This window comes from Salvelinus fontinalis, chromosome 8 (genome assembly GCF_029448725.1).
Source record: "Salvelinus fontinalis isolate EN_2023a chromosome 8, ASM2944872v1, whole genome shotgun sequence".
Taxonomy (NCBI): Eukaryota; Metazoa; Chordata; class Actinopteri; order Salmoniformes; family Salmonidae; genus Salvelinus; species Salvelinus fontinalis.
In genome coordinates, this window is record NC_074672.1 from 10,081,473 (window position 1) to 10,097,435 (window position 15,963).

The 15,963-nt window shown below is 42.5% G+C and overlaps 1 long non-coding RNA gene across 1 annotated transcript; it reads right to left on the reverse strand.

Moving 5' to 3' along the window:
• Positions 1–1,475: 1,475 nt before the first annotated feature.
• Positions 1,476–15,593, reverse strand: LOC129860509 (uncharacterized). The gene is made up of 4 exons (XR_008760385.1): positions 15,276–15,593; positions 15,029–15,135; positions 13,108–13,165; positions 1,476–1,843 (listed from the first exon to the last, which is right to left on the reverse strand). It is a non-coding gene; the product is annotated as an uncharacterized LOC129860509 (long non-coding RNA).
• Between the last annotated feature and the right edge of the window lie 370 nt (positions 15,594–15,963).

Here is a 15,963-nt window from a genome sequence, read left to right on the forward strand (position 1 = left end):
ATCCTGCAACGTGTGTACCGCAGTAATGGTGTCATGGCCAGGGAGAAAGGGGAAGTGTTGTTCTGGTCTGTAGGGTATTGCAGGTTGTCTCTGTCAGTTAGCCCTCCCCTCCCCTCCCCTCCCTTCCTTCCTTCCTCAGTTCCTCTCTCCCTCTGATTGCTCTGGATGGTCATTTCATTACCCTTCATTCCCAGACACTTACAATCCTATTACCTAGCTCCAGCCTTGGCTTTCAGCCACAGCTCCAGTGTGTGTGCGTGCGTACGTCCATGTGTGTGTGTATGATCCGTCCTCGGCCTCCGCTCTACCGTACCACAACGCAGCAGACACAAGACATTGATCTGGGTTGTAAAGGCACTGGGCAGCTACAGCATGGACGCATCAAAGACATGACAACTCAGAGGGTCACAGCATCAGCAGGATCAATAGAGAGGAGACAGGCGCGAGGCTTCAAAGGACATGCAGGGGAAGAGTTAACACTGTCGGATAATGTCATCAATGGACTGCTAGGCTATAGAAGAACTCTGTAGATGAACAGCCAGATTAAATGGTTAAATCACACTGTTTCACAAGCATTATTTGTGTCTTTTTTTCAACAATTCGTTTTTATTGCTTTTCCATTGAACTCAAATCGAGCATATTTTAACCTCGTACAACATCAACATACAGTGATCTCCAAAAGTATTGGGACTGTGACATGTTTTTTCTGCTCTGTACTCCAGCACTTTAGATTTGAAATAATATGGTGTGCAGACTGTAAGCTTTAATTTGAGTGTATTTTCATCCATATCGGGTGAGCCGTTTAGAAATTACACCACTTTTTGTAAATAGTCGCCACATTTTAGGAGACAAAGTATTGGGACAAATTCACTTATATGTGTATTAAAGTAGTCAGAATGTTTGTATTTGGTTCCCAGTTCCAAGCATGCAATAATTACACCAAGCTTGTGACTCCACAAACTTGTTGGATGCATTTGATGTTTGTTTTAGTGGCATTTCAGATCATTTTGTGCCCATTAGAAATGAATGGTGAATAATGTATTATGTGACTTCTATTGTAAATAAGAATAGACTATGATTCTAAACACTTCTACATTAATATGGATGCTACCATCAAATTAAATTACATTTTATTGGTCACATACACATATTTAGCAGATGTTATTGCGGGTGTAGCGAAATGCTTGTGTTCCTAGCTCCAACAGTGCAGTAGTATCTAACAATTCAGAACAATACACACAAATCTAAAAGTAAAAGAATGGAATTAAGAAAAATATAAATATTAGATCAAGCAATATCGGAGTGGCATTGACTAAAATACAGTAGAATAGAATACAGTATTAACACATGAGATGAGTAAAGCAGTATGTAAACATTATTTAAAGTGGCCAGTGATTCCAAGTCTATGTAACAGATGTATAATGTACTCTCCATGCGTTGTGTTTTCTCATAATAAATCACTTCGGCCAGTGGTCCCAGTTGAGCATCATTTATTTCTGTTGTTAAATGGGAAACAGCAAGTTAGTTGTGCAGGGCTTAACAGTATTGATGGCTGTCGATGGCAAAATCTGTAGCATGAAGACAACTGTGTTAGCAGTGGCTTATGTGACCATGACATCGGTGTATGCTAGCTAACACACTTATTTACAGAAATCATATGCCAAAGCACATCCCAGAAGCCCCTCAATCCCTAACAGGTACCATATACCCACACATGTATAAATCAGTAACGTACAGCAAACTTGTACACATTGTAAAATAGAAAACAGTATTCAGAACGTGACCTACCCCTTGCATCACATTTTCCTACTGGGAAGACCTGACGTTCGCGATCTCCATCTATCTGCAAGCGGGGCCAATCACAACACACCTTATTGTCATCAGAGTTGAACTAACCAATAAGAATGCTTGAACATTAAATACAGAAGTTGACATACACCTTAGCCAAATACATTTAAAAACTCAGTTTTTCGCAATTCCTAACATTTAATCCAAGTAAAAAGTCCCTGTCTTAGGTCAGTTAGGATCACCACTTTATTTTAAGAATGTGAAATGTCAGAATAATAGTAGAGAGAATTATTTATTTCAGCTTTTATTTCTTTCTTTACATTCCCAGTGGGTCAGAAGTTTACATACACTCAATTAGTATTTGGTAGCATTTAAATTGTTTAGCTTGGGTCAAACATTGTGGGTAGATTTCCACAAGCTTCCCACAATAAATTGGGTGAACTTTGGACCTTTCCTCCTGACAGAGCCGGTGTAACTGAGTCAGGTTTGTAGGCCTCCTTGCTCGCACATGCTTTTTCAGTTCTGCCTACAAATGCTCTATAGGGCTGGGGTCAGGGCTTTGTGATGGCCACTCCAATACCTTGACTTTCTTTTCCTTAAGCCATTTTGCCACAACTTTGGAAGTATGCTTGGGGTCAGTGTCCATTTGGAAGACCCATTTGCAACCAAGCTTTAACTTCCTGACTGATGTCTTCAGATGTTGCTTTAATATATCCACAATTTTCTTTCCTAATGATGCCATCTACTTTGTGAAGTGCACCAGTCCCTCCTGCAGCAAAGCACCCCCACAACATGATGCTAGCACCCCCGTGCTTCACAGTTGGGACGGTGTTCTTCGGCTTGCAAGCCTCCCCCTTTTTCCTCCAAACATAACGATGGTCATTATGGCCAAACAGTTCTATTTGTGTTTCATCAGACCAGAGGACATTTCTCCAAAAAGTACAACCTTTGTCCCCATGTGCAGTTGCAAACCGTAGTCTGGCTTTTTATGGCGGTTTTGGAGCAGTGGCTTCTTCCTTGCTGAGCGGCCTTTCAGATTATGTCGATATAGGACTCGTTTTACTGTGAATAAAGAAACTTTTTTACCTGTTTCCTCCAGAATCTTCACAAGGTCCTTTGCTGTTGTTCTGGGATTGATTTGCACTTTTCGCACCAAAGTACGTTCATCTCTAGGAAACAGAACACGTCTCCTTCCTGAGCGGTATGACGGCTGCTTGGTCCCATGGTGTTTATACTTGTATGCTATTGTTTGTATAGATGAACGTGGTACCTTCAGGCGTTTGGAAATTGCTCCCAAGGATGAACCAGACTTGTGGAGGTCTACAATTTTCTTTCTGAGGTCTTGGCTGATTTCTTTTGATTTTCCCATGGTGTCGAGCAAAGAGGCACTGAGTATGAAGGTAGTGCTTGAAATACATCCACAGGAACACCGCCAATTGACTCATTTAGCCTATCAGCAGCTTCTAAAGCCATGACATAATTTTCTGGAATTTTCCAAGCTGTTTAAAAGGCACAGTCAACATAGTGTATGTAAACTTCTGACACACTGGAATTGTGATAGAGTGTGATAAGTGAAATAATATGTCTGTAAACAATTGTTGGAAAAATGACTTGTGTCATACACAAAGTAGATGTCCTAACCGACTTGCCAAAACTATAGTTTGTTAACAAGACATTTGTGGAGTGGTTGAAAAATGAGTTTTAATGACTCCAACCTAAGTGTATGTAAACGTCCGACTTCAACTGTATATTGGGCAGCAGCCTCTAAGGTGCAGGGTTGCGTAACCGGGTGGAATCTGGCTAGTGATGGCTATTAAACAGTTTGATGGCCTTAAGATAGAAGCTGTTTTTCAGTCTCTTGGTCCCAGCTTTGATGCACCTGTACTGACCTCGCCTCCTGGATGACAGCGGGGTGATCAGGCCGTGGCTCGGGTGGTTGATGTCCTTGATGATCTTACATTTACATTTAAGTCATTTAGCAGACGCTCTTATCCAGAGCGACTTACAAATTGGTGCATTCACCTTATGATATCCAGTGGAACAACCACTTTACAATAGTGCATCTTTTTGGCCTTCCTGTGACATTGGGTGCTGTAGGTGTCCTGGAGGGTGGGCAGTGTGTCCCCGGTGATGCGTTGGGCAGACTGTACCACCCTCTGGAGAGCCCTGCGGATGCAGGCGGTGCAGTTGCCGTACCAGGCGGTGATGCAGCCCGACAGGATGCTCTCAGTTGTGCATCTGTTAAAGTTTGTGAGGGTCCAAGCCAAATTTCTTCAGCCTCCTGAGGTCGAAGAGGCGCTGTTGCTCCTTCTTTACCACACTGTCTGTGTGGGTGGACCATTTCAGATCTTCAGTGACGTGTACACCGAGGACATTGAAGCTTTCCACTTTCTCCACTGCGGTCACATCAATGTGGATAGGGGCGTGCTCCGTCTGCTGTTTCCTGAAGCCCGCGATCAGCTCCTTTGTTTTGTTGACATTGAGTGAGAGGTTATTTTCCTGGCACCACTCTCCCAGGGCCCTCACCTCCTCCCTGTAGGTTGTCTCGTCATTGTTGGTAATCAGGCCTACTACTGTTGTGCCGTCTGCAAACTTGATGATGAGTTGGAGGCGTGCGTGGCTACGCAGTCATGGGTGAACAGGGAGTACAGGAGGGGGCTGAGCATGCACCCTTGTAGAGCCCCTGATTTGAGGGTCAGCGAAGTGGAGGTGTTGTTTCCTACCTTCACCACCTGGGGGCGGCCCGTCAGGAAGTCCATGACCCAGTTGCACAGGGCTGGATTCAGACCCAGGGCCCCGAGCTTAATGATGAGCTTGGAGGTTACTATGGTGTTGAACGCTGAGCTATAGTCAATGAACAGCAATCTTACATAGGTATTCCTCTTGTCCAGATAGGGCAGCGATTGCATCGTCTGCGGATCTATTGGGGCAGTAAGCAAATTGGAGTGGGTGTCAGGTAAGGTAGAGGTGATATTATCCTTAACTAGCCTCTCAAAGCACATCATGATGACAGAAGTGAGTGCTACGGGGCGATAGTCATTTAGTTCAGTTACCTTTGCTTTCTTGGGTACAGGAACAATGGTGGACATCTTGAAGCAAATGGGGACAGCAGACTGCGATATGGAGAGATTGAATATGTTACGGTTAACATGCTTAAAATGTCTTACTCACGTCGGCCACAGAGAATGAGAGCCCACCGTCCTTGGTAGCGGGCCGCGTCGGTGGCACTGTGTTGTCCTCAAAGCGGGCGAAGGTGTTTAGCTTGTACAGAAGCAAGACGTTGGTGTCCGCGAGGTGGCTGGTTTTCCCTTTGTAGTCTGTGATTGTCCGTAGACCCTGCCACATATATTTAGTGTCTGAGCCGTTGAATTGTGACTCCACTTTGTCTCTGTACTGAAGTTTTGCCTGTTTGATTGCCTTACAGAGGAAATAACTACACTGTTTGTATTCGGCCATATTCCCAGACACCTTGCCATGGTTATGTGGTCGTTCGCGCTTCCAGTTTACCGCAAATGCTGCCCTCTATCCACGGTTTCTGGTTTGGGTAGGTTTTAATAGTCACTGTGGGTACAACATCTCCTATACACTTCCTGATGAACTCAGTCACCGTATATTCGTTGATGTTATTCTCAGAGGCTACCCGGAAACATATCCCAGTACGCGTACTTCCTTATTACAGGTAGCCCTGAATGAATCGTGAATAATGATGAGTGAGAACTGTTCCAGTTGTGGTTTAATACTTTAGACATGTTAGGAAGAGGATATAGTTTTGTTGATGACTTGTCTAGAGTTGCATCCGCTCACAATTAAAATACCACCCTCTCCATATAATATTCCGGTTACATTGAGAAAGATTTAGTATAAGATCATTAATGAACATTGGGTCCTCTTCATCTGGGCAATAACAATTCAGTAGAGTGACTTTTTAATGTGCTAGGTTTCCCTTATAAAACGTCCATTTGGGTTTGTAGTAAATTCTGTAGACTTCAATGTGATTTAGTTTTTTTATCAATGAAAATGTATACTCCTCTGGATATTAAGTAGTAGGTGGAGGAGAATGACAACCCATCCCAAGCTTACCTAAACCTGATGACGGTGTTTAAAAATGTTTTTTTTTTATAAGAATATACCTTAATTCTTTTGACAGCCTCCACAATTCCATTGACATCCCATGGCACACATGTTCATGTATCCATAACACATTATATTGAAATGGGTCTTTACTAGGGTTGTGGCCGTCATGAAATATCAGCCGATTATTGTCATGCAAAAGACTGCCGCTCTCACCATCTTCACAGTAATTGAACGTTAATTAATATAAACAATATAAAAAGTCTAATAAATCAATGTAATATACACCATCACAATAAATCCTATATTTATTTTAGGCAGGTCTAAAGAAACATGATATAGGGAAAATGTATTTCAGAAAATGTAGTTCAGAAGAACAGAATATGAGTTGGCCTACTGTATGGGCCATGCCATAGGCTGTAGGTTTGTCCATTTAGTAGATAAGATAGTCTTATAAATCATATGCCATTATTTTATATTATATGGTTTTATAGTAAGAAGAATATAATGATAACTTTGCTGAATAAAATAGAAAGGATATTTTTTCCATTCCGAAGCTAGTGCACATATGAAGTGGCTATGTTGACCGTAAAAGTCATCATTTGAAACAGGTCCTATGCGCTAGATTTAGAGTTATTTGGCAACTTTAGTTGTGAATGATACAAACCTTAAAATGTCTTAGAAATAAAAACATAGATGGGCTGCATGATGTCACTACACGATATATTGATGATTTGAGAAAGTGCTCGGTTCCTTGCCTCAGGCTGCACTGTTCTCCTATCAAGTGATCATATTTTCACCCATCAGACTATTCTCAATTGAATCTGTAAAAGCAGTTAAGATTTAGAAAAGCCACTTATCAAATGGGGTAAAAAATGTCATCTGTATGCACTCCAATAGCAAACAGAGGCCGCTTTCCGCTGGTTCGGGTAAGTTACTCCTGTTATTTCACTCCACTCATCAACCACTGTTCGATGAGCATGCAGCCTCTCTGCCAGACAGGTGATATTTCTCTCAAATTCTGTATGCCTTGGGCTCTCCAATCCTGTTCCTGTAGCTACCCAATGCTTAATTTGGGAAACCAATTGAAATCTGTTTGGGAACATCAATACTAACATATTTTCACAGTGAAACATGCTCGCTCAAGAAAGGAATGAAGGAGAGAGAGATGGAAACGCACAGTGGTGAGATATTCTGTAGCTAAAAAAGGTAATGTATAAGCCTATTAATTATGACAATATTAAAAAGTTCCCCATTTCTAGGCTATTCAAATACAAAATCAAATACAAATTCATTAGAATTGTAGGCTAACTCTGCACAATCAATGAACCAACAGCATTGCCTAGGCCTATATGTTCTCTCCCAGACTCATGGATAGAAAGTTTGGAGCTTAGCATAAGGTAACCAGTCCATCCAGGATGCATAATAATGCAGTCAAAGGTGATTACTAGAATTTGTTTAATTTTGGAGCATAGGCTAGACCAACTATGTTCAGCTTTTTAAAACGTTTTCTTTCTGCTGTGCGTAATATGTAGTAGGCTATGTATTGTATAATGGCTCAATCACTATTTATTTTTGAATAAATGGGGGGGTGCTTGGGCTCATATATAGGCCTATGCATAAGATTGAATATGCATAGTGTTTTGAATGAATCATCACATTAGAGAGCACTGTCCATTTTGTTGTGTTAGGCTTTCAAACAACATCCACAATGACCATGTTTTCCACTCAGCTCACAGTGAGGTGAGTTTTAAAAGCACATACTGTTTTGATGATGTGTTTGATGTGATTTTTGATTGCATTTGCATTGATGTCAGAGTGGTTAGAGGGACAATAAAGCCCTGAGTACCAGGCCATTAGCCAGGTCGTTAGCTAGTTGGGTACTACCAACACATGTCCAGAGAGCATAAAAGGAGATTACCATGACTCAATGGTCACGTGGAATTTTACTGTGGTCACCGCAATAGCCAAAGTCTTTACATATTTTTTGTCTCATATTGACTCCATACATTATGTAAGTTGTTGATTCACTACATAAATAGCTACAATTAAAATAGTATTGCTCAATCCTCAAGCTTCTTAGTGGGCATATATTAACAAGACAATAAATCCCTCATGTTCCTTTTTCACCTCTTCCCCTTTGATGCTTCCCATATAAACCTGTCCTGTTCTATTGCACAGATGAGAGAGCGACCTTATTGGTGCCGCTGTAGAGGTCTTTCCCCTTAAATGCAGGTTATTGGTCAGTGACTATGTCTCTGTGCAATACAAAATAAAATATATACATTATAAAGTCTTGACCAGACTTAAAGTGGAACTCGCAGCATTTTAGCAATAAGAAACCTTATTAAAATCTGCTCATATACACCCCCAGGAAGAATATATGATGCTTTTTTTTCTGACATTGGAGCACTTCTGTTTACAGGCAGTAGCAACAGCGCAACTTTAGATCATTAGAAAGCACTCGCCAAAAGCCCCAATACACCAGAATGGATTTCTGAAAATATGTAAATACCACGGGAGTCCTCTTACATTTGGGAACTATTCATCAACAACAAAAAGATCAACAACAAATGTTGGCCAGAGCGAGATGAGCTAAAATCTAACAAGGGAACAGCTCGTAGTTGGTTGACAGAAATTGCACTGATAAACAAATGGGGAATAGTAGTCTGCTCGCCCTTCTGCAGCTTGCCTGCCAGTGCATGTTCGTCCCAACCCACGTTTTGACAACTCCATGGGAACTTGCCTGCCTACCCGCCCATTTGATCAATGCCAAATACATTTCATCGATGCCAAATACATTTCATTGACAACTAAGAGGTATGCTAACTGCGGATAAAAGCCGTTCAAGTTCAGCATAGCTAGCTAGTAAAGTGAATCACTGAACAAAAATATAAATGCAAAATGTGAAGAGTTGGTCCCATTTCATGAGCTGAAATAAAAGATCGCAGAAATTGTCCATACGCACAAAAAGCTTATTTCTCACATGTTTTTGCATAAATTTGTTTACATCCCTGTTAGTGAACATTTCTTTTTTGCCAAGATAATCCATCCATCTGACAGGTGTGGCATATGAAGAAACCAATTAAACAGCATTTTCATTACACAGGTGCACTTTGTGCTGGGGACAATAAAAGGCCACTCAAATGTGCATTTATATCACAAAACACAATGCCACAGATGTCTCAAGTTTTCAGGGAGTGTGCACTTGGAATGCTGACTGCAGGAATGTCCACCAGAGTGGTTGCAGAGAATTTTATGTTAATCTTCTCTACCATAAGCCACCTTCATCGTCATTTTAGAGAATTTGGCAGTAGGTCCAACTGGCCTCACAACCGCAGACCACGATTAACCACGCCAGCCAAGGGCCTCCACATCCGACTTATTCACCTTTGGGATCGTCTGAGACCAGCCACCCGGACAGCTGATGAAACTGTGGGTTTGCACAACCGAAGAATTTCTGTACAAACTGTCAGGGAACCATCTCAGGGAATCTCATTTGTGTGCTCATCGTCCTCACCAGGGTCTTGACCTGACTGCAGTTCGGTGTCGTAACCTACTTTAGTGGGCAAATGCTCACCTTTGATGGCCACTGGCACGCTGGAGAAGTGGGCTTTTCACGGATGAATCCTGGTTTCAACTGTACTGGGCAGATGGCATGTAGGGTGTCGTGTGGGCCAGCGGTTTGCTGATGTCAACGTTGTGAACAGAGTACCCCATGGTGCCGGTGGGGTTATGGTATGGGCTGGCATAAGCTACGGACAACAAACACAATCACATTTTTATCGATATCAATTTGAATGCACAGAAATACGTAACAAGATCCTGAGGCCCATTGTTGTGCCATTCATCCGCTGCCATCACCTCATGCTTCAGCATGATAGTGCACAGCCCCATGTCGCAAGGATCTGTACACAATTCCTGGAAGGTGAAAATGTCCCAGTTCTTCCATGGCCTACATACTCAGACATGCCACCATGAGCATGTTTGGGATGCTTTGGATCGACGTGTACGACAACGTGTTCCAGTTACCGCTGATATCCAGCAACTTCGCACAGCCATTAAAGAGGAAAGGGACAACATTCCACAATCAACAGCCTGGTCAACTCTATTCGAAGGAGATGTGTTTCGCTGCATGAGGTAAATGGTGGTCACACCAGATACTGACTGGTTTTCTGATCCATGCCCCAATTTGTTTTAAGGTATCTGTGACCAACAGAGGCACATCTGTATTCCCAGTTATGCGAAATCCATAGATTAGGTCCTAAATAATTGATTTTAATTGACTGAGTTACTTATATGAACTATAACTCAGTAAAATCTTTGAAATTGTTGCATGTTGCGTTTATATTTTTGTTCAGTGTAGCTAACTAAATGACACCTTAAACAAAAATGATATGAGTGGAAAAAGTTGGCCACTCACCCACTCGTCCAATGACAAAATCATCCCAGCAGCTAGCTAACTTCATGCTCTGTGTTTTTATCTGACTAAATAAATAGCTACATAAATAGATACGCTAGCCTATTAGCCACGTTATGATTGACTTGTTAGTCTGATTGTGTTGACATTCCCAGCCTTATTTACATTCATCAGTTTTTTGTCCAAAATATTGAGTCATTGAAACTGAAACAGTCTTTCCCGAATGGCTGAAGGAAGCAAACAATGTACAACGCCAGCTGTGATTTACAACCTGCTAGAAGATACCCATGGACTTCAGTCAGTGTGCTAATGCTAGTTAGCAATTGCGCTAGTCTTAGACTTAAACTTCCTTCAAAATGCACGCATCTGTCTCTAGGGAAGTAAATAAAGGGCCTCATTCCCAAAATATCCCTTTAAGCAAGGTGCGTTATGAAGGAGAATAAGAAATAAAAAATACATAGTATATATACACACACTTATGATTCCATTGCCCAACTAGGACTAAATGAGACACTTCTTTATGATTATTATTTTTTATACATTAAAAGAATGTCATTACACATAATCTCTGACAGTAAGGGGGTCTGGGTCGCTGCATGTTCAACTCCCGTACCCATTCCCAACCACTGCGGAGTGAGCGTCAGCACTATGTGTCTATGCTATGTGCAGTCAACTAGCATAATTAGTGTTTTTGAAGTATGTAAATATAGTGATAATTATTAAGGAGTCCTGTCTAGGACTGGTTCTGCCTTCTGAGATAGATATGACACTTCTAAAGTAGACATTGATCCTTTATCCTGGCCAGCATGATAGGCCTACCTCTTGTATTTTTTTTTTAAGGCAAAGGAAAGGAATAGGCTATCCCTCGTAGGGTCAATAAGAGAAAAACACTCTCCATATAATTCTCCAATTAAATGTATGCAAACAGATGCAGGCCTATAACCCCTGGAGTAGCCTACGCTTCCGTTGTATTGCACGCAACCACATGTGGGGAGCATTCGCATTTGACCCATCGGGGAACAAAGCGGGCAGATCATTAAGAGCGGGGTGGTATAATGACTTGTAACATCAATGCAACATCTGTCAGCTCTGGGCACCGGTAGAGCCTAAGCGAGTGCGTCCATTTATTCACCTGATTTTTCGGAGTTTATCGGCTATATGTTCAGTTGGCCAAGCTACATTTCTTGTACATTCCACCTTGGGATTCAGTTAATGAATGAATGTGGATATAATTGCTCAACAAAGAGCTAGAGATAATAATTGATATGTGCTATAACCTTGAGAGGCTGTAGAGCCATCGGGGGTGTTCACTATTCAGGTGCTCATGCCTCCAGTTGTCTGAAGCTTCCTTTAAACTGTGGCCTGCGTCGTCCAGCAGTTACAGCCACTGACCCCGGCACACATGTATGCCAGAGTCGACATGGGTTCGAATCTGGCCCACTCACTGCCCTTTGACTCACCCTCCCCCATCTTTACTATCACTTCAATAAAAAGCTCAAAGAACTATGAAAGGAGTGGTCCTGCACTTCAAACCCCTGAAAATACAACTCTGAATAGAACCTGAAAATAAAACCAACACCTCATCTGCTCTCTATAACTACCACCTCATCCCCAACTTGAGTGGCAGGTAGCCTAGTGGTTAGAGTGTTGGACTAGTAACCGAAAGGTTGCAAGATCAAATCCCTGAGCTGACAAGGTACAAATCTGTCGTTCTGCCCCTGAACAAGGCAGTTAACCCACCGTTCCGTAATTGAAAATAATAATTTGTTCTTAACTGACATGCCTAGTAAAATAAATAAAAAGAGAAAGCAGTCAGAGCCAGTCTGCCCACCCACCAGGTCCCCTGTGGAGAAGAGGGCCTTGGAAGGTATTATCCATGATCCCCAGCTTTTTAAGCTTTTATTATCTCATTACAAGACAAGACCGGCAACCATTTTTATGTAGCTAGCATCCCCACCAGCCCCAGTCCCAGCACTGGACCACCAAGCCTCTTCCTCCCATCCCAAACCCCAATAAATCTGTCTCCCTAACCCCAGCCACTTGGCCCTCTCCATTTCATTTATACTACCAGACCTGTCCCCACCGTTTCCCCTAAAACAGAGAGAGAGGACGGGAAGAAGAAATAAATTGGGGAGAGGACAGAACATGAAACTAGATAGTATACAGCAGGAAAGGTGAGACTCTGAAAAGAGCCTCAAAGCTAGTGGCCGTGTGATAAACTCTGTGGCGTCCCAATATCCCCAACCCCCTCTCCTACTCCATCCCTCCTGCCTCTCCATTTCCCTGCCTGCCTGGCCCTACCCCTGCACCTCCTTTTCCCCTGCCTACCCCTACCTTGGTAGGCCTGCAGTGCAGTGCCCCATGCCCTGAGTGCGCTCACTGGAGCGCAGGCCCCCGTAAGAAAGGATCCCATTCACACAGCCTGACTCCAGATGCTGGCTACAACACTCCTCCAGGCTATGGCAGGGAGAGAGAGAGCAAGGGAGCGAGTGAGCAGGAAAGAGAGATAGGAATCTGATGGCCATCATTAACAGGCTAAATACATTTTAAAGATGACGTGCTGAACTGTTGACCCCTAGTGGTGATGTTAATAGGCCTGACCGTTATTGTTTTGTCTCAAACCATATATCAAACTGTAATATTAGTTCCCATTTCAAAGGTTTATTTGCTGTGAGGGACAAATTCTGTTATGTGTTAATCCACTATAATGACTGATTTAGTATTGGGCAATGTAGAAACAGGGAAGCTAAGGGGCTGTGTAAAGAAAGAGAGAGAGAAAGAAAAATAAATAAATAATTCCTTCTCGCTTTCAAGCAAAATAGTCTTACCTTTATCAAATCAATACTCTGGCTCTATTCTCCACCCTTCTGTGGCGCTGTTCAAAACCTGTAAAAAAAGAAAACCTTGGTTAAGACATAAGAAAAGAACCAAGTACAATATCGTGTGTGTGTGTTGCTAGTGTTTCACTCATGACAACCTTCAGCTGAACTGTGTCTTTCTGGAATGTGGACCATCTCAAACAGTGTTTCAATGGTGCAGTCCTTCAGCCATGCAGAAAATGAAAATAGCAACGAAGAGGACAGGGCAAAATACTACAAAACACACACATAGGAAACCCTAACTGCGGTACTTCTGTTGATCGTGGACTACAGGAAACCGGGGGGTGAGCACGCCCTCATCCACATCAATGGGGCTGCAGTGGAGTGGGTTGAGAGCTTCAAGTTCCTTGGTATCCAAATCCCTAAGGACTTAAAATGGTCCACTCACACGCGCACAGTCGTGAAGAAGGTGCGACAGCACCTCTTCCCCCTCAAAGTTTAAAAGGTTTGGCATGATCCCTCAAATCCTCAAAATGTTCTACAGCTGCACCATTGAGAGCATCTTGACTGGCTGCATCACTGCTTGGTATGGCAACAGCACCACCCTCGATCGCAAGGCGCTACAGAAGGTAGTGTGGACAGCCCAGTACATCACTGGGGCCACACACTTTGCCATCCAGGCCCGGAAAATTGGCCTTGAGTGACTCCAGCCACCCAAGCCATAGACTGTTCTCTCTGTACAGCAAGCGGTACCGGTGCATGAAGTCTGACACCAACAGGCACCTGAACAGCTTCTATCCCCAAGCCATAAGACTGCTAAATGGCTAACAGAATGGCTACACAGACTGAGTTGACCCTTGTATTTTATTGTTGTTGTTGCACTGTCTCTATGCACAGTCATAGGACTCTACACACTCACACACACTGACACTTCAACACACACATAACATGCACACACATTTATACTGACTCTACACACACACGCACTCTTCATTTACCCTGCTGATACACTGTTAATCATAACATGTCCTGATGCTTAGTCACTTTACCCTTACACATATCTACCTCTATCAACTCAGTATCCCTGCACATTGTAAATATGGCATTGGAACTGACCCTGTAAATAGTATGCCTACTTTCTCATGTTCTTCTTATTGTGTGTTTATATTCTACCTTATGTTATTTTAAGTGCATAATTGATATTGATTACAGCATTGTGGTGCAGACACATTAAGCTTCATCACTGCAAACGTTACTTGTACACCATGATGCACACACACACACAGACGCACAACCAATCTGTACACACACACAGGAAGCCTTTACATACAAAAACACAGACAAGAACACAAAGAGAAACACATACAAACATACTCAGTGAAACACGCAATTTAACTGTTTTTAGCGGTCCCCTATAACCAACCCGATCACTGATCTAAAAAAAAAAAAAAAAAAAAAAAATCAGCATTCCCTGTCCTAATACTAACCCAAGCAGGAAGAAGCAAACACTGACAGGACCTAATCGATCTACAACCAGGCTTATATCATGGTGGTTCTATGTCCAACACATCCACTGACCATGTTGAGGTCATTGCATATATCCCAATTGTTCTATCTATCAGAGAACATCCCTCCACCTCATGTAGTGCCCTGGCCTCCTCGCTGCCTCTGCTGAGGGCAGTGAATGAAGAGGATTCAAATTTAGGCGGTCTAACAACTCCCTCTTGTGGCATCTCTATGGTCTCACATCTAAAGTCAAACACATTTGCACCATTGCATCCGCAAACAAATTTGCAATGGAAAGTTACAGCAAAGATACTGATAACTTCCCCTTTCATCTGTGGTTACAGTAGCATACCCTAAATGTTTAGATAACACGCTCATGGTTAGGCCGTTGAACGATATTTAAATAAAGTTAATTAGGACTTACCTTCAGTCTATGATGTATTATCATGTTCAATCGAATTTTCTCTAGTGCCCACCAGCATTCATGTGGGCATGGTGGCCTGTCAGATCTGGAGGTTGAGGCGCACGCAACTAGAAGGCAGCAGACATCTAACTTGATTACATGACACGTAGGAGGCGGTGGCTAAAGTAGCCTAATTGGCAAATGGCCTTGTCCTAATATGATTGTAGCCATACACTTAATGACGGATATGGAAATGTACCCATCTTACCTTGTCTGCTCGTGGGATTCGAACTAGGGACTTTTCGGTTACTGGCCCAACGTTCAAGTGTGCCAAGAAAGGTGAAATGACGCGTAAGGATACAAGTGTCTGGTCATCATTACACATGAACCAAAGTAAATATGTACATGTCTGTGGTTTGTATATGTCATTACTTTTTAAACCAATATGCTATGACTATGTCCCCCAAAGATGATGCACCATTTATGTCTGTCTATTCACCTCATGAACGTATGCCAACAGTACTGCGTGGGCGTGCATGCCGGAGTCCTGAGAACCTAACAACAAACACCTGTTTTACTGGAAGTTACTGTGTGTAGTGTGCGACAATGCTTTCGTCCGCCTACCGTTACCATTCAATGGACCTTTACTATGTCTGTTACTATAATATCATGCCCATTGGCTACCACTGTATGCTTGGTTAGTTTCGTTTTCAGAGTGCCAGCAGCTTAAGGTCGTTTACGCAGTCATTTTACACGGATATGCAATGGCAAAGTAAACTCAACTCCGTCCTATGGACGGTATCCATATTACAGGGATCTAAACTAGAGCTATGATATGCATATGCATATCGAATGTATTTAATGCTTCCTCAATAGCAGATAGGCCAGTATGTAAATTCTATAGTAGTTTCAAATGGTCTCTATTTTACAGATAAGCCACTGACTATATCACAGGC